Here is a 27,278-nt window from a genome sequence, read left to right as displayed (position 1 = left end):
TTGACATTAATTAATTAATAAACAATAATTTTTATATGGCTAATAGAATCTTAGACCTTCATTAAGCTTATAAAAAGACTTATACAAAATATATTTTTTATTCTTTTAAATAAGTAATTATGTAAAATTCTCCACATATTAACTCTTTATAATTATAAGAGAGGCCAATTCTTTATAAATTCTCCACTTATTAGCCTACCTTTTTTTTTTCCTTAATATTGGGTGATTGATCCCCCTTAACATCTTGGACTTTTATATCAAAATCTATACAAATTAATCATAAAAATTTTAATATTATATTATAAAATATTTTTTTTCAAAACTTAAACTAGTAAAAAAATAATTTTATTTCTAACATTTTGCTCTATGCTCTATCCAATGTTACTAGCCACCCACAACTCTTTTCAACTTGACCATCTTCAACTACCACCTTCTCATTTCCACGTACATCATCGTCGAGTTATATTCCATTTCCTACCTTTTTTTTTCGTCTAGTGTGCCACCTCTTCCTCTAAACTCAACCTTACCCTAAACCAACAATAATGAAAACAATGACATCAACTCATCAATCACTCCTTAATTTTTCAATTTTTTTATTTTATTAAAATAATTTAATAAAATCGGTCTATAGATTATAAAAAAAATTACTTTACCAAGTATAAAAATAATTTCTCAAGACATTTTATTTACATTCTATTTTCAAAATGTACAAAAAAGAATTATAAGATATCTTTAAATCCTCAATCAAATAATTAGCTGTACATAATCAATGTGTGTGGTGTTGTACTACTAAACATAAAAGAGCATTGCAGCCATTGGCCAAAAATCTTGGTATCCACCACAATCCACAAAGGTCAAAAGATTCCATCTTGTAAAAGACACAATACTTTTGTCTTTTTTATCAGTGTCTTTGTTGCCACCACAACATGGACCAGAGATTCCCACTCTTTTCGCCTTCACACCACTTAGACCACGAGCTCGCCACACGCCCCTCCCAAACAACCAATCTCAATCATCCACGTGGCCCTCAAATCCGACGGTTCACATACTAATTCTATTTCCAAAAATGCCCCTCGCCATAACTGCTTATATCCTCTTTACCCTTCCCTTGTTCTTCGCCCTCTTCACAGTTCAGACTCCGAGCTACCTCCATTACCACCCCGTCTTCCATTTCCTCTTCCTTTCTCTTATTCAAACCCATTTCCCAATACCCTTTTCATTGTTCTTCCCAAAATGTCCCTTTTTGTCTCCAAAGTTGCTTCTTTTGTTGTTGTTCCCAGAAAGCTTTCTGAATTTTCTTCTTCTCACTGGTGTGATATTTGAGCCATATGAAGAGGTGAAGAAAGATGCTCTTGCTGTTCCTCTAACACCAAATGTTTCGTTGGCTCCACAGAACCATGTTGATGAATCTGAATCTGCTATCAATGAGCAGATCAAGTAAGTGATTATTCCCCATAATCAAATCCATCATATTTGTTCTTTTAAGTTTTAATTTTTAGTGTTCTGTTGCGGATCATGATTTTATTCTACGTATATGTAAAATTGTTATCTTACAAAGAGACAGTTTTGGTATACATTATAGTTTGGTTATTATTTATTTTGATTTATAATTTTGATCTTATTATTTTGTTTTGCTATTTTTCGTCCTGATTTGCTACTAACATTTTCTCCATTTCAAAAGTAATTTTTTTTATAAGTTGTAAAATTAGTGTAGTTAAACATAAATTTTATGTAAATATATTAATTTCTCAATTCATTAAAAAAATAAATAAAGTGAAGGTTCATTATGTACAATGTTTCCTGTGTGTACCACTCCTTGTTTGCATAATTTGACAGAGATAGATGACATTGCTCTCAAGGGTTTTGCAAAGTAAGTAACATACATCTCTGCCTTCACTTCTTCCATTTCTCACATGGGATTTAAGTTTGAGTGTATTGTATTTGTTGAAAATCGTAGGTTCTTTAAGGAATCAAGTGAAGAAGAAAGAGAGCATGCTGAGAAGCTCATGAAGTATCAGGTTATATTCTCTTAAGTGATGCATTATTATATTGACTCTGGAATGTACTATATTAATCTACTAAGTTTATATAGCAACAGACTAAGAGAGAGGAATAAACTACTAAACTAGTGTTACATACTTCCTAATGTGTTGAATTGTTGAGTTTGATAGTGACATAGTGTTGTTGATTGGTACTCTCTTCTTATGGTGATTGTGATGAGTTGTATGGTTTTGATTGGTTTAGAACATTCGCGGTGGTCGAGTGATACAGCACCCTATCACTAGTCCTCCCTCAGAATTTGCACATGCTCAAAAGGGTGATGCATTGTATGGTGAGTTCTCAATTTTGTTTGCAGATTGAAACAAACAGTTCTATAAAGTTATCTTATTTAGTTATCCGAATCATTATCTATGCTAATTGTTGATTGTTTGTTTTGTTCTTTTATGCTTTGATTCAGCAATGGAATTAGCTCTGTGATGGTTTCAGTGGCTAAGAGAAGGGGGGGTTGAATCTTAGCCCCTTTTTGCTTGCTGACTCTTGCTGGACTTTAGATGAGACTTTTCTGTTTTATCTCGTCCCTAGTCACGAGACATTTTCATTTTGTCTCGTCACTTGACATGAGACATTTCTGATGTTGCATCTTGAACAATAAAAAACAGAATTGAGGTAGGAGAGAGAGAGAGAAAATAACGCCCAGATATATCCTGGTTCAGCTGCTAAGTGCAGTGCAGCCTACATCCAGTCTCCATCACAACCATGATGGAATTTCACTATAATCAACCAGATTACAACTTGTAAAGTGCTAACCCAACTTACAAGGGGATTCCCACAGAATCATGAAACACAACACAGATGTACAAAGGAACTCTAAGACATCTATGGCTTTTTCTTTTAATTTTGCACTCTCTGCCTTTTTCCGCTCTATGGCTTTTTCATACAAACCTCACTGTTTGCCTTTTTCCATGAGACTCAAGACATGACAAAATTAAACAGAAAAATACTAAACAGAAAACATTGAAGGAGAAGAGAACTACTAGCTTAGGAAGCTTTGAGAACTCTGTGCCTTGCACTCTCAAATCTTACTCTTTTCCTTGAATCAGACCATGACTGTTCACCTCTTTTATAGAGAAGTGAAGCCTTCACGGTTTGAAAACCAGACCCAAGCTCAGCTTCTTTTCCTTCAACAAAAACCGGTTCGGCCATACAGAGAGAAGAAGTTACTCATGCAAAAACCAACATGCAAGTACCTCTTTCCCTTCCTTGGTCACCACTCTACATCAATCCGAGCGCTCCATCCTTGGCTTCCTCTCCAAGATGGATTTCTGGCCCTTGATGCTTCATGATGATGATGACTTCATCTGCTTCACCTTCTGCCTTCAACCATCACTTCGCCACTCTAGCTACTCCCTGTGGTGGTTGATCAGAAATGAAGACAAGTCACGCCTCCAAGATCCTTCTGCTGGCCGAATCTTCTTCTTTCTTTTTGGGTATGGAGGATCCGAGATTAACTCACCAAATCTAACCATATTTGGTGATTATCTCAGCCACTACATACTTTATGTTTTCTTGCCATCATTGTGATGGACTTGTAGCTTGTCCTTCCCTTGCTTCGGTAGCTTTCATTTGCTTTCATGGAGGCCATTGTTTCCTGTGTATTAACCGAAGAGAGAAGAAGAAAGAGATGAGAGAGAACAGAGAAATGAAGAAAAGCAATTCAAAAACAAATCAAATGAAGATAGCTTGCTTTTACTTCCCTGGGTGGCGTGCAACATTAATCATAATGATTCCCATCAAATCAAAGTCAATTTCTCTCTCATAGTTCCAAAGCTAGCATATTAAATTTGAAATCCATTCTTAGCAAGCAATGGAATCCGTTGGAAGTAATTAGGCATCTCTTATGCCTCATGGTTTCGGACAGGGCATGGAAGCATTCACCAACATTGGGCTTGGTACCAATAAACTTTATTTTGGCCCAACTAAAAGCATTTGCTTTCCTGATGCATATTGAATTCGGATCAAGCATGGGAAGCTTATTTTTGGGCTTGTAACAATGTTAATATGGCCCAATAAATCATTACATCAATTCAGCCATATATCATTGAACATTTTTGAATCAATGCTGAATTGGAAAACAAATTCACACTTGGGCTGCAGCATTTTTATTTTATTTTCGGCCCAATAAAACCTGCATTACAAAATTAATTTAATTAATATTAAATCCAAAATTAATTTTGCAATTATTTATGTTAATAATGTTTAGTCATCATAAAATTAGTTTAGAGTTTTCCAAACTCATCAATCTCCCCCTTGATGACAAACATTATTAAAATTGAAATGGAAAGAAATTAAAAGATTAGAGTACAGGTACTCCCTTTGAGGATTGAATTTCTTCCCTTTCAAAGTGTTACATGGCTCCCCCTTAATATGTGCTATTATACCAAGGGAAGCATAAGAAACCTGTAACATTTTAATCAAGCTCCAAAATAACAATGTTATTCAACATATTTATTTGAGAATGTTGAATGCTTGATTTATGAGCAGAATTTGATGATAATCAAAAACTCATTTGTTATCATAATTGATTTTCTGCTCAAACCTTAAACATTACAAATTTCAACCAAAATACCCAAACATTTTCCTGTTCAATATATCAGAGCAAAAATAGCATAAAGGAAAATTTTGTAGAGCAAAATAAGGCAGTTTTGGATATTTAAAGCAATTTACATGAGCTGCCAAAAGATGTTTTTCAAGCAATCAGTTTAAAAAAATTAATCCACAGCAAGATATCAAAACAAGCATAATTATAATCAGATGCCAAATTAGAATTAACAAGACATGATAAACCGAATGCAAACAAGGGAGATCATGAATTTTCAATTTTTGAAAATTTCATCCCTGTTCTTGTTCCCTCTTTTCATCCCCTGTTTTTCTTTGTTCCCAATTTCAATTTTGGAAGCAACATATTTTCCTCCCCCTTTTGTCATCATGGGGGAAACACCTGCACAAAAAGATGAATAATACCACAGAATAAACATAATAGACAGCAGGATAACATGAGTTTTGGACAGTATCACAGAGCAGGGAGTTTGAAGTTACGCTCATACAACAAAAAACAAAAAAAAAGATTGAGCCTACTTAAGCCAATATCAAGTAAAATAACAAAGACACTAATCATCAGACAGATTGAGATCAGAATCTGCAGCATCCTCACTGCCAGCACCCAAATCCTTTTCCAGATTTTCCAGCATCATACCCACACGCTCTTTGCATCTGATCCAGGCACGTTCATTTTCAGCGGCTAGCTTTCGAGCAGCTTTATGAAATTGAATCATGATAGTGGACATGTTAGAGAACTCAGTGAGAATTTCCCGAGATGACTCAGTTGCCTTAGGAGATTCAAACTGGCTTTCTAGGTCACTGTCCATTGGCATTGGTTTCTTGCTCTTTGGGCCTTTTACCGCACCACCACCTTTGATCATGGAAGTTTTGTTCTCCACATCCTCATTGGTTAAATCTACCTTATAGTACTCAAAAATACACGTGAGAAACATTCCATAAGGTAAATTAGCCTTTTTTGTACTTTTTACAGAATCCCACATATGTCTGATCATAAGATAAGCGAATGAAATAGGAGTAGAAGTAACAAGGGCAAAAATGATTAAAGAATCAGATACAGTTACCTTATTGTGAGAACCACTCTGCGGAGTTAAAATGTGGGTAATGATGCGATGCAGCAATGAATTTGTTGGTCCAAGAGCTTTATGAGTAGGGACCGTGCCATCTAATCCAGACATGTTTGCACAAATATGGCTGAGAACCTGTTTGTAACTGATCCCAACATGATCATCCCATTTGTCATTCATGTATGCTTTGGGTCCCTCGTCCGAGTACCCGAGGGCTGCACCCAGGGTTTCTGAGTTCAGAACCATGTGCACACGTTTCACATAAGAATGGAGAGCACCATCAATCATTCTGAGGTTCGCATAAAATTGCCGAACCAGTTTTGGGTATACCATCTTGTGAATGTGCAACAGAGGTGTCCACTTGAGGTTATCGAACAGAGGTTGCAAGATAATTCCTTTTGTTGACAGATAATCAAGGTTCACCAGGTAGGAAAGACAGATATGCCTCTTTTCCAGAATTTCTTGATGGAATTCATAAAATGCACATGTCAGGAATCTGGATGGATCAAAATGAGAATGAGGCTTGTGAAACCTGTTTTTGAATTCCAGTGACTCAAGATTCGTTGGTTCCCTGGTTTCATGCAACACGAAACCTTTGGGCTTCTGAGAGCTTTTTCTTGATGGTGTTGGTGTTGCCCTCTTGGGTGATCGCGGTGGTGGAGATGGAACGGGTGATGTCTGAGACGATTCTTCATCAACGCTGGGCTCCTTATTTTTGCCACGGCCAGAACTCTTGTGAGCAATCTTCTTTCTCATGGTGGATGTTGGTTTGGCCGATTGAGAGGGAGAGGAAGAAGATGTAGAGTGAATGTGAATATGAGTGTGTGTTTGTGGAGTGAACGGTTTTTGAGAGAGATTGATTCTTCCACTTTTTCTTGAAGCGGTTTTCTTTTTCATTATGGAGAGAGACGATGGGAAAGGAAGAAGAAGGGTTGGCCGAAGGTGAGAAGTGGAGGGAGGTTAAGGGAGCATTAAATGTTGATTGGAGATAGAATGATGGGAGTGGTTAATGATCATAATGGGCGGTTATTAACCAGGGCGGTTTTCCAAGAATTTGAAAAGAGGATTCCTAGAATCAAGGGATTACTTGGAGAGAGAAAGGTTTGATTTGACATTAACTACTTCCAATGAGATTTGAAATGACACTCAAAAGATTTGATCATCATAAAGTGAGGAGTCATTAAAAATTTAATGAGAGGTCAAACTTGATTATGTGGGCCCATTAAAGTCTGCGCAGCCTTCCCCTGAAGCATGGCCCATTCAACCTATTCTGAAATTTGTCTCCTGCTTTCCTGCGAGACAAACCAAACAGAATCAAAAATTCACAAATTCTCAACAGATCTTAATTCTATCATTCCCAAACTGTTTCTTAAGGTGCAGAATCTGTCTTCACATAAGGGTTTTGTAAAAATATCAGCAATTTGGTCTTCAGATTTTACAAATTGAATATCAATAGTTCCCTTTTGCACATGTTCTCTAATGAAATGATATTTAATTTCAATGTGCTTTGTTCTTGAGTGCAAAACAGGATTTTTTGAAATATTTATTGCACTCATGTTATCACAAAATAAGGGTATGCTATTGATCTTTAATTTGTAATCTTCCAATTGAGTTTTTAACCAAATTAATTGCGAACAACAAGCAGATGCGGATATATATTCAGCTTCAGCCGTGGATAGGGCCACTGTGGCTTGTTTCTTGCTTGACCACATGTTGAGTGAGCTTCCAAGGAAGCAACACATGCCCGAAGTACTTCTTCTATCCACTCGATCTCCCGCATAATCTGCATCACAAAACCCTACTGCACAAAAGTCATCAGATTTTGGATACCATAAACCATAATCACATATTCCCTTAATATACCTAATGATGCGCTTAACAGCCGTTAAATGGGATTCTTTTGGGTGAGATTGAAATCTTGAACATACACCCACACTTTGAACAATATCCGGTCTAGAGGATGTAAGATACATTAGTGAACCGATCATTCCTCTATACCGTGTCTCATCCACATTTAGGCCATCATCATCTTTATCAAGTTTAGTGTTAGGATGCATTGGTGTTCCCATTGGTTTGGAATTTTCTAAACCAAATTTCTTTATCAATTCTTTTGCATACTTGCCTTGGTGAATAAATGTACCACTAGGAGTTTGTTTAATTTGGAGACCAAGAAAGAAGGTTAGCTCTCCCATTAAACTCATTTCAAACTCACTAGTCATGAGTTTTCCAAACTCTTCACACAAGGTCTCATTGGCTGATCCAAACACAATATCATCCACATAAACTTGAACAAGAAGAATGTCATCATTAGAAACTTTAATGAACAAAGTAGTGTCGGTGGTTCCCCTTTGAAAATGATTTTCTAATAAGAAGGCACTAAGCCTTTCATACCAAGCTCTAGGAGCTTGTCTAAGGCCATAAAGAGCCTTTGAAAGTTTAAAAACATGATTAGGAAAATCTTTATGTTCAAAACCGGGGGGTTGAGCCACATACACTTCTCTATCAATAAAGCCATTAAGGAAAGCACATTTAACATCCATTTGAAACATTTTAAAACCTTTATGGGCAGCATAGGCAAGAAGCAACCTAATTGCTTCCATTCTAGCTACCGGAGCAAAAGACTCATCAAAATCTATACCCTCTTCTTGATCGTAACCTTGGGCCACTAATCTAGCCTTGTTACGAACAACTTGTCCATCTTCCCCAAGTTTATTTTTGAAAACCCACTTAGTACCCGTTACCTTCTTACCATCCGGATGAGGTACTAAATTCCAAACCTTATTCTTGTCAAATTGAGCTAGCTCCTCTTGCATGGCCTTGACCCATGATGGATCTTCAAGAGCTTGTTTGACATTGTTGGGCTCCAATTGTGACAAGAGAGCAAAGTTGCTAGATTCGGTTTGCCTTTTGGTGGAGGATCTTGTGGTTACTCCTTGAGAGGGATCACCAATGATGAAATCATGAGGATAGCCCCTCATAGACTTCCATTCTCTGGGCTTTCGGACAGGTGTTGAACTTTGATGAACTTCTGATGGTCTCACTGTTTCAGTTTCTCGTGTCTGCTCAGGAGACAAAATGGAAGTTTCTCCTTCAATCTGACGAGATAAAACAGGGCTGACAGATTCTTCATTTTCCACAGTTTTGGAATTTCCTCTACTTGTTCTATCCTCTTCACAATCTGAATCATTTTCCTTTACAATACTGGGAATTAAGTTAGAATCACAAAAGGTAACATGTATGGATTCCTCTATGGTCCTATGCTCTTTGAGATAAACTCTATAAGCCTTGCTTGTGGTGGAATATCCAACAAACATTCCTTCATATGATTTTGGATCAAATTTTCCAAGGTTTTCTTTATTGTTAAGTACAAAGCATTTACATCCAAAAACATGAAAATACTTAAGATTTGGAGGGGTTCCTTTCCATAGCTCATAAGGAGTTTTCTTTAAACCTTTTCTAATGATTGTTCTATTCAAAATATAACATGCTGTATTCACAGCTTCAGCCCATAAAAATTTGGGAATTTCATTCTCACATAACATGGCCCTAGTCATTTCTTGAAGGCTTCGATTCCTTCTTTCAACCACCCCATTTTGTTGGAGGGTTCTAGGGCATGAAAAGTTATGAGAAATCCCTAAGTCATCACAGAATTTTTCAAAATCTTGATTTTCAAATTCTCTTCCGTGATCACTTCTCAAATGGGCAATTTTCAAATCCTTTTCATTTTGAATTTTCTTACAAAGAGTGGAGAAGGCATAAAATGCATCATTCTTATGAGCAAGGAAACGTACCCAACCAAATCTAGAGTAATCGTCAACCACCACAAGACCATAGTGTTTACCTCCTAAACTTTGAGTTCTAGTAGGACCAAAAAGATCAATATGTAACATTTCCAATGGCCTTTTGGTTGATATTCCATCTTTTGATTTAAAAGAGGATTTTACTTGTTTGCCCAATTGGCAAGCATCACAAGTAAGATCCTTATCAAACTTGATGTTTGGAATTCCTCTAACCAAATTCTTTTTAACTAGCTTAGAAATTTGGTACATGCTAGCATGACCCAACTTTCTATGCCAAAGCCATTTTTCAGATTCAAGAGAGGTAAAGCATGTTACATTTTGTTCCTTTAAATCCTCAAGAGTTAATCCATACACATTATTACATCTTTTAGCTTTAAAAAGAACATCCCCAGTTTTCTCACAAACCACTAAGCAAACAAATTTCTTGAAAATAACTTCAAAACCCAAATCACACAATTGACTAACACTAAGCAAGTTATGTTTTAATCCATGTACAAGAAGGACATCGTTTATACAAGATGAGAGATTTTTACCCACTTTCCCAACAGCAACTATTTTTCCTTTAGCGTCATCACCGAATGTGACAAATCCTCCATCATATTCATCAAGCTTTATGAAGAAGGCTGTCTTTCCGGTCATATGCCTAGAGCATCCGCTATCCATGTACCATGTGTTCTCTTTCCTTTTGGATGCTAGGCACACCTGCAAAATAATGCTTAAGAACCCTTAGGTATCCAAATCTTTTTGGATCCTTTAACGTTAAACCATCTTCTATGTCCTAAGCCATTGTAATCAAAAACAACTTTATAAACCTTGTCACCAATCATTCTTTCACCAAAGAAACATTGAATGGGAAAGTGTCCATTTCGATTGCATAGTCTACAAAATCTTGGAGTTGCTGTTTTGTTAAAACAAGTTGGGTCTTGATACTTTGCATCATATGAAGATGAAGCAATGTTTTCAAAATGTGATTTTTCAGATTTATAAAAACCCAAACCTGCTTTATCATAAAGAGGTTTCTGACTAGCCAAGATTTGATTTAAATTTTCAGAACTTTGGGTGAACTTGGCTAAGTCTTCTTTAAGTCTGTTAACCTCTTTAAGCAACTCTTCATTTTGCTTAAAACAATTCACATATGCAAGAACAGAATGATCACTTTCACAACTTTTAATTTGGGCTCTTAACTGCTTATTTTCTTCAACGAGATCACAAACAGTTTCGGCCTCTCTTACTTTTTCTTTTAGAAAACTGTTTTCAGCTTGAAGGATGGTGACTTGTTGTTCAAGTTCTTGATTTTCCAACAGAAAGCATCTTATTTTTTCAGAAAGGTGGTCTATCATAAGATGAAGATCTTCAGTGTTAGGGTTATGAAAGACTACCTGATCTACATGATCTGCCATAAGGCACTGTTGGGACTTGGTTTCTGATTTATCATCATCATCTGAGTCATTTTCCAACTCTTCCCATGAAGCCATTAGTCCTTTCTTCTTTCCTTTTCTTGGCTTTTCTTCCTTCTTCAACTTGGGACAGTCAGATTTGAAGTGCCCCAATTCCTTGCAGTTGAAACAGGTGACCTTGCTAAGATCTTTCTTTGTCCTTCTGGAGCTGCCGCCTTTGACTTTGAGCTTTGCCATTTTCCTGAATTTTTTTGCAAACAACACAAACTCATTTTCAGAAGAGTTATCGCTGGATTCATTATCCAGAGGGTTAGTCACAGAAGTAAATGCAATTCCTTTCTTTTTTGAATCCTTTTTTAAATAGGAGTTTTCAAAAGCAAGTAAGTTTCCTCTCAAATCATCAAGTGTCATGGGATCTAAATTGCTACTATCAGAAATAATTAAGACTTTTGTTTCCCACTCTTTTGTGAGACACCTCAACACTCTTCTCACTAGCACAGATTTTGAATGTGTGATTCCAAGAGCATCTAAGCCAATAGTGATGGCATTGAACCGTTCAAACAGTTCATCGATGGACTCTCCTTCCTTCATTGTAAACATTTCATATTCCCTGTTTAACATGTCTGTCCGAGTCTTTTTAACAATGGTAGTTCCTTCATGAGTGATTTGCAACTTGTCCCAGATTTCCTTTGCCGTTGTGCATCGTGATACTCGTCGGTACTCCTCAAAGCTGATAGCACAATTGAGCAGATTGGTTGCCTTGGCATTTAACTCCACCTTCTTCCTATCTTCCTCGGTCCAGCTTGCTTCCGGCTTAAGGGAGGTTACTCCTTGAGCATTTGTGGTAGTCGAAAATTTAGGACCCTCCAAGATGATCTTCCAAAGTCTGTAATCTACAGCTTGTACAAATATCTTCATCCTTTCCTTCCAATAGGTATAATTTTTCCCATTGAAAAGAGGAGGTCTGTTGCTTGATTGTCCTTCTGTCAGATTATAAGACACCACATTTGTGCCACTGTTTTCCGCCATTAGGATCTTTACTCCAAGCTGCAAAGCTTGATCTCTTTGAGACCAAGCTCTGATACCAATTGATGGTTTCAGTGGCTAAGAGAAGGGGGGGTTGAATCTTAGCCCCTTTTTGCTTGCTGACTCTTGCTGGACTTTAGATGAGACTTTTCTGTTTTATCTCGTCCCTAGTCACGAGACATTTTCATTTTGTCTCGTCACTTGACATGAGACATTTCTGATGTTGCATCTTGAACAATAAAAAACAGAATTGAGGTAGGAGAGAGAGAGAGAAAATAACGCCCAGATATATCCTGGTTCAGCTGCTAAGTGCAGTGCAGCCTACATCCAGTCTCCATCACAACCATGATGGAATTTTACTATAATCAACCAGATTACAACTTGTAAAGTGCTAACCCAACTTACAAGGGGATTCCCACAGAATCATGAAACACAACACAGATGTACAAAGGAACTCTAAGACATCTATGGCTTTTTCTTTTAATTTTGCACTCTCTGCCTTTTTCCGCTCTATGGCTTTTTCATACAAACCTCACTGTTTGCCTTTTTCCATGAGACTCAAGACATGACAAAATTAAACAGAAAAATACTAAACAGAAAACATTGAAGGAGAAGAGAACTACTAGCTTAGGAAGCTCTGAGAACTCTGTGCCTTGCACTCTCAAATCTTACTCTTTTCCTTGAATCAGACCATGACTGTTCACCTCTTTTATAGAGAAGTGAAGCCTTCACGGTTTGAAAACCAGACCCAAGCTCAGCTTCTTTTCCTTCAACAAAAACCGGTTCGGCCATACAGAGAGAAGAAGTTACTCATGCAAAAACCAACATGCAAGTACCTCTTTCCCTTCCTTGGTCACCACTCTACATCAATCCGAGCGCTCCATCCTTGGCTTCCTCTCCAAGATGGATTTCTGGCCCTTGATGCTTCATGATGATGATGACTTCATCTGCTTCACCTTCTGCCTTCAACCATCACTTCGCCACTCTAGCTACTCCCTGTGGTGGTTGATCAGAAATGAAGACAAGTCACGCCTCCAAGATCCTTCTGCTGGCCGAATCTTCTTCTTTCTTTTTGGGTATGGAGGATCCGAGATTAACTCACCAAATCTAACCATATTTGGTGATTATCTCAGCCACTACATACTTTATGTTTTCTTGCCATCATTGTGATGGACTTGTAGCTTGTCCTTCCCTTGCTTCGGTAGCTTTCATTTGCTTTCATGGAGGCCATTGTTTCCTGTGTATTAACCGAAGAGAGAAGAAGAAAGAGATGAGAGAGAACAGAGAAAATGAAGAAAAGCAATTCAAAAACAAATCAAATGAAGATAGCTTGCTTTTACTTCCCTGGGTGGCGTGCAACATTAATCATAATGATTCCCATCAAATCAAAGTCAATTTCTCTCTCATAGTTCCAAAGCTAGCATATTAAATTTGAAATCTATTCTTAGCAAGCAATGGAATCCGTTGGAAGTAATTAGGCATCTCTTATGCCTCATGGTTTCGGACAGGGCATGGAAGCATTCACCAACATTGGGCTTGGTACCAATAAACTTTATTTTGGCCCAACTAAAAGCATTTGCTTTCCTGATGCATATTGAATCCGGATCAAGCATGGGAAGCTTATTTTTGGGCTTGTAACAATGTTAATATGGCCCAATAAATCATTACATCAATTCAGCCATATATCATTGAACATTTTTGAATCAATGCTGAATTGGAAAACAAATTCACACTTGGGCTGCAGCATTTTTATTTTATTTTCGGCCCAATAAAACCTGCATTACAAAATTAATTTAATTAATATTAAATCCAAAATTAATTTTGCAATTATTTATGTTAATAATGTTTAGTCATCATAAAATTAGTTTAGAGTTTTCCAAACTCATCACTCTGGCTTTGGTTGAATTGTTTTCTAATGTGAATCACATTATCTTAGCTATGATCAAGTGACTAATCAATTCATGAATTTATAGGTTGCTGACTGTAACATCGATCCACAATTATGCGACTTCATTGAGAGCGAGTTTTTGGATGAGCAGGTAAAATTCTGCTGAAGTGGAAGGCAATGAATTTACAACAAGAAATGATGAAAAGAACTGAAAATTTGTGCAATGTTTCACATGATAAAAAAAACTGTGTACAAATCCAGATATGTTGTTAAGTGGAATCATTTCTAAAGGCCTAAACTCTCAAAGTGGTGTTTGAATAATAGTAAACCAAACAAGGAATGGAAAGTGAGAATGTGATTTTATATAAGTTAAATTATTCTCGTAGCCATTATAGATTTTTTAAATTTATATTTGGGTCTTTATATTTAGAAGTTTTTAATTAGATTTTTACATTAACTTTAAATTTGCAATTAGCTATTTTTTAAAATTTATAATTATGTCTTAGTATATTTTATAAGTTAAACATTTTTAGAATAATAAAAATATAATTATAAATTTAAAATTAGTATAGAAGTTCAATTAAAAACTTTTAAAATATAAAATTTTTAATTATAAATTTAGTAAAATTATATGAATCTAAGGAATTTAACCTTTTATATATAAACATGATTGAACTCTGAAACCTTGCCTTATTTATTTACTTCTCTCTGCTCCTTCCATACCCATATTCCTATTTTGGACCATCTAGAAAAAATTTGTATCACTTGGTTGCATTCAAAATTCAAGTTGGCCTAAAACATAGAATCAAATATGAAGACTTATTATTGGTCCTTTCCTTGTTGCTGCTGCCATACTGAGGAGAGGTAGATTGAATAATTTTCCACATAACTTGTATATCTTCATATTCACTATAAGATTCCATGTCCTTATACAGATTATTAAGAATCCCTTTTCTGTGCCCTGCATGGAGAAAATTTAAAGGATCAAAACTAAATCAGAAATCAACAAGTTGGAACAAAACTTTCTTGTTTTTTTACTGTTCAAGTTGTCATGTGTACAAAAACGGTTGTTAAAGTTGTGCTGTTATTGAAAAAAAAAAGATTTAATTTTACTTTATACTATATTTTTTTAGTCTCTAAAGTTTGACAATGTACAAATCAATCTCTCCTACATCATCTAATGGTATAGATTATCTAAAATAAATGTATCACTATCAATCTCTCCTTAATTTTCTTGAATATGCAAATTTTAAAGTTGATCTATTCATATATATATATTGCCAACTGAATTATGAGTCATATCTAACAAGAATTCATATGATTATACAAAGTTTCTTTAAAGATGCATAGAAATTTCACAATTTAGCTAATAATACGAATCTAAAGTAACTTGTTGCTTACTCTGAGGTTTGAACCTGAAATGTGAGGTGAGTTTACTACTTAGGATGATAGTCTTTGTTGAAAAGATAGAGAAGCACTTGTTGAAGCAGCATAACCCTTTCTTCCACTTCACCATTTCTTTTCAAAGTACCTACTAACCCTGCTTCTCTTCTTTGCATCTTGAAGCCACCATATTTATATATGCACAGCATGCCCTTCATGGAAATACTAATCTTTCTCTTATCAAGTTCTTAAACAAATATTGGATCCTACTATATAGCATCAAATATCATTAAAGAATTCAGTTGGTTTCATAATCCTAATTAATCTTTGACCTATTGTTAAAGTAAATAATGATGATGTTTCATTTATATGGAATATTTAAGTTGATTATGGTCTATTTATTCATAAATTGATATATCAACTTTATTCTATTTATTTATTATTATTTTAACAAAACTGACAATTTTAGCTTAAATGTTACTTTATGAGTTGAATTGATTAAGTATAATTCAAATTCAGTAAAGTAGTGTTGCATAAACATACGATCATTGTTAATATTAAATTATTAAAGTAAGAAATTATATATATTTTGTTATGTATGTTGAGGTTATCACTTATTACCACGCAACAAACACATAATTATATCTATTATAAGTATACTTGGCTTAAAAATGTCTTCAATACTAAACCGACCATAATAAGGTAGTGATTGAATTTAAACTTATCAATGGCATTTGAATATGTTGCAGGGGTTAAAGTAAACTAAATAATAAGTAATATCTAATTTGGATTTTGTTACTTTTTCTTATCTATCTTACCAAATATTCTCAATTTAATAGTATCTAATAGGAATTAAAAATGGGAACCCTGATCAAGCAGTTGGTTGATTTATCTCCAGTATGTTTCTACTTGGTTCTTTCTCTATAATATATAATCTAGTGTGTGGCGTGCAACAAAACATACTAACAATTAATTTCATCATGGTAAGTGTATACTAAAATTAATTATCAAAATATATTATAAAATATATATTAAAAATAATTTAAATAATATTTATATTTGTATATAAATATATAATAATGAATTTTATTATTAACTAATTTTAATATATACATAATATTTTTATATTAATTATGGTATGTTAAGAAAGATAATATTCACAATCATGTTATTGAAAAGAAAGAGAGGAGAAGTACAAATTTAAAAGTGACTTAATTATTATGTTAACATAATCGTTGGTTTAGGTAAATACAATTGGGAGAGTCAGAGTGAGACTGTTCATGAGAACTGTTTTAGGTGAATGGTTTTCTGATTTCTCAACTGCTCACTACTGTGTAGATCTGGCATTTGGGGGTAGAAATGTCAATTTTAATTGACATATAAAACTACTATTATTATTATTATTATTATTGTTATTATTATTATTATTATTATTAGGTAGTAGCTTTTCGATTTTTAGCTTAATATAACTATCGATTAAAATTAGGTTTAATTATTTTGTTGGTTCCTATAGTTTTATTAAATTTTTAATTAGGTTCTTATACTTTTTTTTTTAATTTTATTTTCAATTTAATCCTTGCCGTGACAAAAACGTTTAAAATAACAGAATATTTCATTAAAAAAACGAATATTCTCATTGTTAAAATTAAAAACCAAATTAAAGGTAGCGCTTGTTTTGAGGTACTGAGACAGAGACTGAGAGACTGAGACTCAGTATCGTGTTTGTTAGTTCAGAGACTAGTACTAAAATTTCTGTCTCTGTCTCTAAAATTTCAGTATTTCAGTACCTCCAAAAAATAGGGACACAGGGGACTGAAATTTTTAGAGATGGAGACTGAAACTTTAATAACATTTTATACTTAAAATACTTTCATTTTAATTAATTAATTCCAATTTTACTCTTTGTACAAATTAAATTAGAGTTTCATTCTTGTTTCAATTCCTGTCTCCCATTTTGCACCAAAATACTGAGATTTATTTCAATCTCTGTCTCTTAGTCTCTATCTTTCAGTCTCAGTCTTTCCGTCTCTGTCTCTCCACCAAACCCTACCAAAGAGACTATAATTTTTTAAAAATTCCAAAATACTCCTTCACATTTTACCACACTCATACCTTGCCCTAAGTTCTTCGTTGAGCTTCCCTGTCGTCGCGTTTCCTCCGCTTGGCATTCGTTGCTGGTCGTCCACTGTCACTTATCGTAACCCTGGTGTGCTCCACTACTCGCAGAATGCCACGCCGCTCCTCCATCGCCATTCCCTTTGCCTCCCTTTCACTCGCGTTTATCATCACCATTCCCTTCGCTTATTCACTTGTGTTTGTCATCGCTGTCTTTTTCGCTGGCATCCCGTCGCTACGCCATCCCCATTGAATTTGATGTGAGTTTGTTTGATTCTTTTGTTTCTACTTCTATTTTTGTTCATGTTTGATTTTTTCTGTTTCTGTTTCTTTTCTTGTTTGGATGTGAATTTGTTGAATTTTTTTGAATGAACATTTGTTGAATTTGTTTAATTGTTTTGTTCCTGTTTAATACCTCCTGTTTGACTCTCTTCTCTTGTTCCTATTTGTTGAATTTGTTTAATTTGTTTAATTGTCGGATTTACCTTCGAATTTTGTTTAATGTTCCCCATCCATCTTCTGTTACAATTGCTCGTGAAGAAGGTATACTTCATCCATCTCATAAAATCACCTTTTTGTTTTAATGTTATTTTCTAATGGTGCTCATGTATGTATACATGTTATTAAATCTTGTTGTAGAATGATGAATGAATGCTAATAAGTGATTTGACTTTGTTTGAGTGCTTTTATAGGATTTCAGCAAGGAAAACATGGATAAACTGGGACATGGAGTTTATGAGCTTTTGGATGTGAATCTCCTCCCACTTCCGCATCTAATCTATGCTGAGAATCCTAGTGATTCTGGGAAGCTTAGTCACATGGAATGATTTAATCGTCTGCTATTAGTTTATTATGTTCCCTGCCTCCGGCTATTAATCACATCCCTTAATCTCTTTGGCAAAGAATAGTCCTTATAAGAGGATTACCAATTAGTTAGCATTGGATTGATCTATATATATTATATAAAAGATAAATAAGTTGGTGGCAACATTATAAAAGTCATACTCTTACAAATCTTGTAATAAAAAAATGACTTTTCACTTCAGAACTTGTCTCATAATTTTCTTTTTATTTATAAATTTTAAGCTATAGTAACAAGTAGGTTTATAATCAAGTAAGACATAGGTGTAATGATAAAGAATTTGAGAAGAATAAACACTGCGAGCTTCCTTAGTATTAGATTGAGCTATGCTTACTATCAATTTTCTTGCCAAAGGAAGGACACAATTTTATAGAGGTGAAGGAAGTTATGAAATAGAGTTTAGAATGTACTTCTAAACATGGCTTCGAAATTTTTAATTTTGTCTCTTTAAAGAAGATTCTTGCAAATCGTTTAAATTTCTCACTGAAAAATAATTATGTTTTAAACTATTTGAGCTTCAAATCAAGCACCATTGCTTGAGCTAACGACTTTCAAATGTGTTTACAGAAACTTTGATTAAGTAGTTTGTGATTCTAAACAAGCAAAAACAAAAACACAGCATAATAAATTTTCTTTGGATTTTGCTTTTAAATTTGTTTTGTATCTAATGCTTTGAAATTAATAATTTCTTGTTTAAGGAAATCTTTCCTTTCTTGATTCATGTATCAAATGATTTTGATTGGTATTATCAAAACGTTGCCCCACTCCATTATGGTCAATTTTTGATATAACCTCTAAAATGATCATTTTTTATATAATGGTTCAATTTGTGTGATGATTAATCTTTTTTTTTTTCAATCTAGACATTGGTTTGGTATCAGTTATCAGACATTGCTCTTTTAAAATCCTTCTCGACTCAGAAACCAACAATTATCAATGTTATTGTTGATCCCTTGTTATTGTTGATTCCTATCTGATTCAAAGAATGGGAGGCTGTAACACAAGAACTAATTTTTAATTTATCTGTATTACATTGAAATTACGTTTTTTATGGTTTTTGTTTTTAGATTTCAAATTTCAATAACACGAATTATATAGTCTTGTGGTTTTTATGGTGTATCATGATATAATAAAGATACAAATTATATTCTATGAATCCACACAAATATAAAATTTTACATGATCATAATAAATACTTGAATGATGGAAATTAAATTTTATACATACATACACACACACACACACACACACACATATATATATATATATATATATATATATATATATATATATATATATATATATATATATATTACTACTATTTTTGTTTCATTTTATCTCTTCTTTTTGTTGTATGTTCTTAAGATAAGTGGTGCACGAAATTGGAAATCACAATTCTTGTCACAACTTCGCACAACTAACCAGCAAGTGCACTGAGTCGTCCAAGTAATACCTTACGTGAGTAAGGGTCGATCCCACGGAGATTATTGGTTTGAAGCAAGCTATGTTTATTTTATTATTCTTAGTTAGGATATCAATAAAAATTATCAGTTGGAATTATTAGAAAAATAAAAGAGTGTGAAATAATTACTTGTTATGCAGTAATGGAGAATATGTTGGAGTCTTGGAGATGCTTTGTCTGATTTATTCCTGTAATGTAATATTCCATCCATGGAAAAGTGCAAAGTTCCCTCCATGGCAAGCTGTATGTAGGGTGTCACCGTTGTCGATGGCTACTTCCCATCCTCTCAGTGAAAATGGTCCAAATGCTCTGTCACAGCATGGCTAATCATCTGTCGGTCCTCAATCAGGTTGGAATAGAATCCAATGATTCTTTTGCGTCTGTCACTAACGCCCAGCCTTCAGGAGTTTGAAGCTCGTCACAGTCATTCAATCCCGGAATCCTACTCGGAATACCACGGATAAGGTTTAGACTTTCTGGATTCTCATGAATACCGCCATCAATCTAGCTTATACCACGAAGATTCTGATTAAAGAATCTAAGAGAAGCTCATTCAATCTGATGTAGAACGGAGGTGGTTGTCAGACACACGTTCATGGATTGAGGAAGGTGATGAGTGTCACGGATCATCACCTTCTTCATAATTAAACGCGAATGAACATCTTAGATAGGAACACACACGTTTGAATAGAAACAATTGCATTAATTCATCGAGACGCTGCAGAGCTCCTCACCCCCAACAATGGAGTTTAGAGACTCATGCTGCCAAAAGGTACAAATTCCAGATCTAAAATGTCATGAGATGCAAAGTAAATCTCTAAAAGTTGTTTAAATAGTATACTAGTAACCTAGGTTTACAGAAAATGAGTAGACTATGATAGATAGTGCAGAAATCCACTTCTGGGGCCCACTTGGTGTGTGCTGGGGCTGAGACTTAAGCTTCTCACGTGCCTGGGGCTGTTTTGGGCGTTCAACGCCAGGTTGTAACCTGTTTCTGGCGTTGAACTCCAGCTTGTAACCTATTTATGGCGTTGAACGCCAGACAACAGCATGATACTGGCGTTGAACACCAGTTTACATCGTCTATCTTCGCGCAAAGTATAGACTATTATATATTGCTGGAAAGCCCTGGATGTCTACTTTCCAACGCCGTTGAGAGCGTGCCAATTGGACTCCTGTAGCTCAAGAAAATCCATTTCGAGTGCAGGGAGGTCAGAATCCAACAACATCAGCAGTCCTTTTTTAGCCTAACTCAGATTTTTGCTCAGCTCCCTCAATTTCAGTCAGAAAATACCTGAAATCATAGAAAAATACACAAACTCATAGTAAAGTCCAGAAATATGATTTTTGCCTAAAAACTAATAAAATTATATTAAAAACTAATTAAAACATGCTAAAATCTACATGAAAATACCCCCAAAAAGCGTATAAAATATCCGCTCATCACAACACCAAACTTAAACTGTTGCTTGTCCCCAAGCAACTAGATGAATAAAAGAGGATAAAAAGAAATCAAGAAGCAATAATATCTCAGAGTTTTAAGTGAAGCTCAGATTCTAATTAGATGAGCGGGGCTAGTAGCTTTTTGCTTCCAAACAGTTTTGGCATCTCACTTTATCCTTTGAAATTCAGAATGATTGGCATCCATAGGAACTCAGAATTCAGATAGTATTATTGATTTTCCTAGTTAAGTATGTTGATTCTTGAACACAACTACTTTTATGAGTCTTGACCGTGGCCCTAAGCACTTTGTTTTCCAGTATTACCACCGGATACACAAATGCCACAGACACATGACTGGGTGAACCCTTTTCAGATTGTGACTCAGCTTTGCTAGAGTCCCCAGTTAGAGGTGTCCAGAGCTCTTAAGCACACTCTTTTTGCTTTGGATCACGACTTTAACCACTCAGTCTCAAGCTTTTCACTTGGGCCTTCATGACACAAGCACATGGTTAGGGACAGCTTGATTTAGCCGCTTAGGCCTGGATTTTATTTCCTTGGGCCCTCCTATCCATTGATGCTCAAAGCCTTGGATCCTTTTTACCCTTGCCTTTTGGTTTTAAGGGCTATTGGCTTTTTCTGCTTGCTTTTTCTTTTTCTTTCTTTTTTATTTTTTATCTTTTTTTTTGCCACTTTTTTTTTCGCAAGCTTGTTTTTCACTACTTTTTCTTGCTTCAAGAATCAATTTCATGATTTTTCAGATCATCAATAACATTTCTCTTGTTCATCATTCTTTCAGGAGCCAACAATTTTAACATTCATAAAATTCAATATAAAAAATATGCACTGTTCAGGCATTCATTCAGAAGACAAAAAGTATTGCCACCACATATAAATAATTAGAATTTTTCTTATTAAGAACTCGAAAAAATATTGCCTCTTTATTCTAAAAATCTACTACTTTATTCATGTTTGATGATGATGAGAAAAATAAATTATAGCTTAATTGGAGATAAAATCAAAATAGAGATACTAATTACTACTACTCCTATATAACTTCTAAGGTAAATTTCTATAAAAATACTATCACAGAGTTAAAGCTTAAAATTAGAACTTAACAACCTGTATTTGGGAAGTGGATGTTTCTCTAGTCTGTGGGGTGCTTGGTCCTTCAAGGAATAGTTTCTGACGCTTTAGTTCCTTCAGTTCACATCCTTGCTCTTCCTGTTCCCTTAGGTGCCATGATCTTGATGAGTTTTAGCTCAGTGATCATGGCAAATCACACCAAACTTAGAGGTTTGCTTGTCCTCAAGCAAAAGAAAGGAAAGGAGAGGAATAGAGGGAGAGGCAATTTCGAAATCCAAAAGATATGATGAGTTGAAAAAGATTTGAAAAAAATTTGGATTGAAAAAAGATTTGTGTTTATGAATTAAGATACATTTGACATTTTTGAAAAAGGGATTTTAGAAATTAGTGTTTTTAGAAATTAGGATTAAAATTTTTGGAATTGAAGGATGATATTTTAAAACATGTTTATGCAAGAAATTATGAATTGAAACATAAAAATTAGAAAATTTGTGAAGAAAAATGAATTTTACCTCCTCCCCACCATTCTGGCGTTAAACGCCCAAATGCTGCTTGTTTTGGGCGTTTAACGCCCAGGAGGCTGTCAATCTGGCGTTAAACGCCCAGAAGGTGCTTCTTTCTGGCGTTCAACGCCCAGAAGATGCTCCTTTCTGGCGTTTAACGCCCAGATGGCTACCCTTACTGGCGTTGAACGCCCAGTGGGTGCTTCTTTTGGGCGTTCAACGCCCAAAATGATTCTTACTGGCTTTTTCACGCCAGTGAGCTTCCAAATTCCCTTGTAACTCTGTGAATCCAATCAATTGCTATTTTACCTTTTGAAGATACTTTGACATATACCTGTAAAAATTAATTAGCAAAAACAAATAAAATTAAATTTTGTGAATGGCTGGGTTGCCTCCCAGCAAGCGCTTCTTTATTGTCCTTAGCTGGACAGTGAGCTCTCATGGAGTCTCACAGATAATCAGAGCAAGGTTGGGACCTCCCAACATCAAACTTAGAGTTTGAATGTGGGGGTTCAACACCAAACTTAGAGTTTGGTTGTGGCCTCCCAACACCAAACTTAGAGTTGGACTGTGGGGGCTTTGGTTGACTCTGCAGTGAGAGAAGCTTTTCATGCTTCCTCTCCATGGTTACAAAAGGAGAACATTGTGTCTTATAATTTGCAATGTCTGCAAACCACAGAGCTTCCTGAACAGCAAACAATTGCTCATCCGGAAAGGTTTCAGAGATCTCAGTAGGAGGGAGGGATGCTCCTGCTACTGGTTCTATCCGGGACAGGTGATCAGCTACTTGATTCTCTGTTCCTTTTCTGTCTCTTATTTCTATATCAAACTCTTGCAAAAGCAACACCCATCTTATGAGCCTGGGCTTTGAATCCTGCTTTGTGAGTAGATATTTAAGAAAAGCATGGTCAGTGTACACAATCACTTTTGATCCTACTAAGTAGGATCTAAACTTGTCAATGGCATAAACCACTGCAAGTAATTCTTTTTCTGTGGTTGTGTAATTTTTCTAGGCATCATTTAAAACACTGCTAGCATAATAAATGACATGCAGAAGCTTGTTATGCCTCTGTCCTAATACTGCACCAATGGTATGGTCACTGGCATCACACATTAGTTCAAAGGGTAATGTCCAGTCTGGTGCAGAAATAACTGGTGCTGTGACCAGCTTAGCTTTCAGGGTCTCAAACGCCTGCAGACACTTTGTGTCAAACACAAATGGCGTGTCAGCAGCTAGCAGATTGCTCAGAGGTTTTGCAATTTTTGAAAAATCCTTTATAAACCTCTTATAGAATCCTGCATGCCCCAGAAAGCTTCTGATTGCCTTAACATTGGCAGGTGGTGGTAATTTTTCAATTACTTCAACTTTAGCTTGATCCACCTCTATTCCCTTGTTTGAAATTTTATGCCCAAGGACAATCCCTTCACTCAACATAAAGTGACATTTTTTCCAGTTTAAAACTAGGTTGGTCTCTTGGCATCTTTTCAGAACAAGTGCTAAATGGTTAAGGCAGGAGCTGAATGAGTCTCCAAATACTGAAAAGTCATCCATGAAGACTTCCAGAAACTTCTCTACCATATCAGAGAAGATAGAGAGCATGCACCTTTGAAAGGTTGCAGGTGCATTGCACAAGCCAAATGGCATCCTTCTGTATGCAAATACTCCAGATGGGCATGTGAATGCCGTTTTCTCTTGATCTTGGGGATCTACTGCAATTTGATTATAACCTGAATATCCATCCAGGAAGCAGTAGTATTCATGACCTGCTAGTCTTTCTAGCATCTGGTCTATGAATGGTAAAGGAAAATGATCCTTTCTGGTGGCTGTATTGAGCCTTCTATAATCAATACACATACGCCACCCTGTAACTGTTCTTGTAGGAACGAGTTCATTTTTTTCATTATGAACCACTGTCATGCCTCCCTTCTTAGGGACGACTTGGACAAGGCTTACCCAGGGGCTGTCAGAAATAGGATAAATAATCCCAGCCTCTAGTAATTTAGTGACCTCCTTCTGCACAACTTCCTTCATGGCTGGATTCAGCCACCTTTGTGGTTGGACCACTGGCTTGGCGTCACCCTCCAATAGGATCTTGTGCATGCATCTGGCTGGGCTAATGCCCTTAAGATCACTGATGGACCACCCAAAATCTGTCTTGTGTGTCCTTAGCACTTGAATTAATGCTTTCTCTTCCTGTGGCTCTAAGGTAGAGCTTATGATTACAGGAAAGGTATCACCTTCTCCCAAAAATGCATATTTCAGGGATGGTGGTAATGGTTTGAGCTCGGGTTTGGGAGGTTTCTCCTCTTCCTGAGGGATTTTCAGAGGTTCTATTATTCTCTCTGATTCCTCCAAATCAGGCTGAACATCTTTAAAGATGTCCTCTAGCTCTGATTCGAGACTCTCAGCCATATTGACCTCTCTTACCAGAGAGTCAATGATATCAGCACTCATGCAGTCATCTGGGGTGTTTGGATGTTGCATGGCTTTGGCAACATTCAACTTGAACTCCTCCTCATTGACTCTCAGGGTTACTTCCCTTTTTTGGACGTCAATGAGGGTTCGGCCAGTTGCTAGGAAAGGTCTTCCTAGAATGAGAGTTGCACTCTTGTGCTCCTCCATTTCCAGCACCACAAAGTCAGTAGGAAAGGCAAATGGCCCAACCTTGACAATCATGTCTTCAATCACGCCCGATGGGTATTTAATGGAGCCATCAGCAAGTTGAAGACATATCCGGGTTGGTTGGACTTCTTCAGTCAAACCAAGCTTTGTGATAATAGATGCAGGTATTAAGTTGATACTTGCCCCAAGATCACATAGAGCCTGCTTGGTACAATTACCCTCTAATGTGCATGGTATCATAAAGCTCCCGGGATCTTTAAGCTTCTCAGGTAAGCTTTTCAGAATGATTGCACTGCATTCTTCAGTGAGGTAAACTTTTTCAGTTTCCCTCCAATCCTTCTTATGACTTAAGATCTCTTTCATGAACTTAGCATAAGAGGGTATTTGCTCAAGTGCTTCTGCAAACGGAATCTTTATTTCAAGAGTCCTGAGATAGTCTGCAAAGCGGGCAAATTGCTTATCCTGTTCCGCTTGGCGGAGTTTTTGAGGATAAGGCATTTTGGCTTTGTATTCCTCAACCTTAGTTGCTGCAGGTTTATTGCCTACAGATGTGGATTGGGAAGCCTTTCTAGAAGGGTTGTTATCAGCACTTGTATGTGACTGATCCCCCACTGGCGTTTGAATACCAGGGGTGGAAGCTGGAGTGGCGTTAGACGCCAACTCCTTATCTGTTGCTGGCGTCTGAACGCCATAACTGTGCTTCCTTTGGGCGTTCAACGCCGGATTCATGCTTGTTTCTGGCGTTGAACGTCAGGAATGAGCATGGTCTGGGCGTTCAGCGCCAGCATTATTCCTCTCTGGGCTTTGATTGTCCTCAGAGGAATTTTGAGTAGCCATTTGTTCATTTCTTGGCTTCCTGCTGCTTTGAAGTGAGGTATTTAATGTTTTCCTACTTCTTAATTGAACTGCTTGGCATTCTTCTGTTATTTGTTTTGACAGTTGCTTTTCTGTTTGCTTTAACTGTACTTCCATATTCCTGTTAGCCATTCTTGTTTCCTGTAGTATTTCCTTGAATTCGGCTAGCTGCTGAGTTAGAAAGTCTATTTGCTGATTGAATTCATTAGCTTGATCTACAGGACTGAGTTCAGCAGTTACTGTTTTAGCTTCTTCTTTCATGGAAGATTCACTGCTTAGGTACAGATGCTGATTTCTGGCAACTATATCAATGAGTTCTTGGGCTTCTTCAATTATTTTTCTCATATGTATAGATCCACCAGCTGAGTGATCTAGAGAAATCTGAGCTTTTTCTGTAAGCCTATAGTAGAAGATGTCTAATTGCACCCACTCTGAAAACATCTCAGAGGGGCATTTTCTTAGCATCTCTCTGTATCTCTCCCAGGCATCATAAAGGGATTCATTATCTCCTTGTTTGAAGCCTTGGATGTTTAGCCTTAGCTGTGTCATCCGTTTTGGAGGAAAATAGTGATTCAGGAATTTTTCTGACAGCTGTTTCCATGTCTTTATGCTGTTCTTAGGTTGGTTATTTAACCACCTCTTAGCTTGATCTTTTACAGCAAATGGAAACAGTAATAATCTGTAGACATCCTGATCTACTTTCTTATCATGTACTGTGTCAGCAATTTGTAAAAATTGTGCCAGAAATTCTGTAGGTTCTTCATGTGGAAGACCGGAATACTGGCAGCTTTGCTGCACCATGATAATGAGCTGAGGATTCAACTCAAAGCTACTAACTCCAATGGAGGGTATACAGATACTGCTCCCATATGAAGTAGTAGTGGGGTTAGCATATGACCCCAGAGTCCTCCTGGACTGTTAATTTCCACTTAGTTCCATGATGGAGCAAGGGAGATGGTATAGATGTTGATATTATCTATTTTATTATAAGAATAATTTTCGAAATAATAAAATAAAAAAACAAAATAAAAATAAAATCAATAAAGAAAGAAAATTAAAAATTAAAATTTATAAAAATTTGAAAAAGCTTATGAAGATTTTCGAAAAATTTGATGAAAAAGAGAAAGTGGTTAGGATATTTTTGAAAAAGGTAA

General features: G+C 35.9%; 1 pseudogene; it reads left to right on the top strand.

Annotated features, from left to right (window-relative positions):
* Positions 1-1,066: 1,066 nt before the first annotated feature.
* On the top strand, positions 1,067-2,478 carry LOC130963340 (ferritin-3, chloroplastic-like; annotated as a pseudogene).
* Positions 2,479-27,278: the final 24,800 nt, after the last annotated feature.

Source organism: Arachis stenosperma, chromosome 2, assembly GCF_014773155.1.
Source record: "Arachis stenosperma cultivar V10309 chromosome 2, arast.V10309.gnm1.PFL2, whole genome shotgun sequence".
Taxonomy (NCBI): Eukaryota; Viridiplantae; Streptophyta; class Magnoliopsida; order Fabales; family Fabaceae; genus Arachis; species Arachis stenosperma.
Note: the sequence above shows the minus strand (reverse complement) of the source record. Positions and strands in the feature narration are given on the sequence as shown.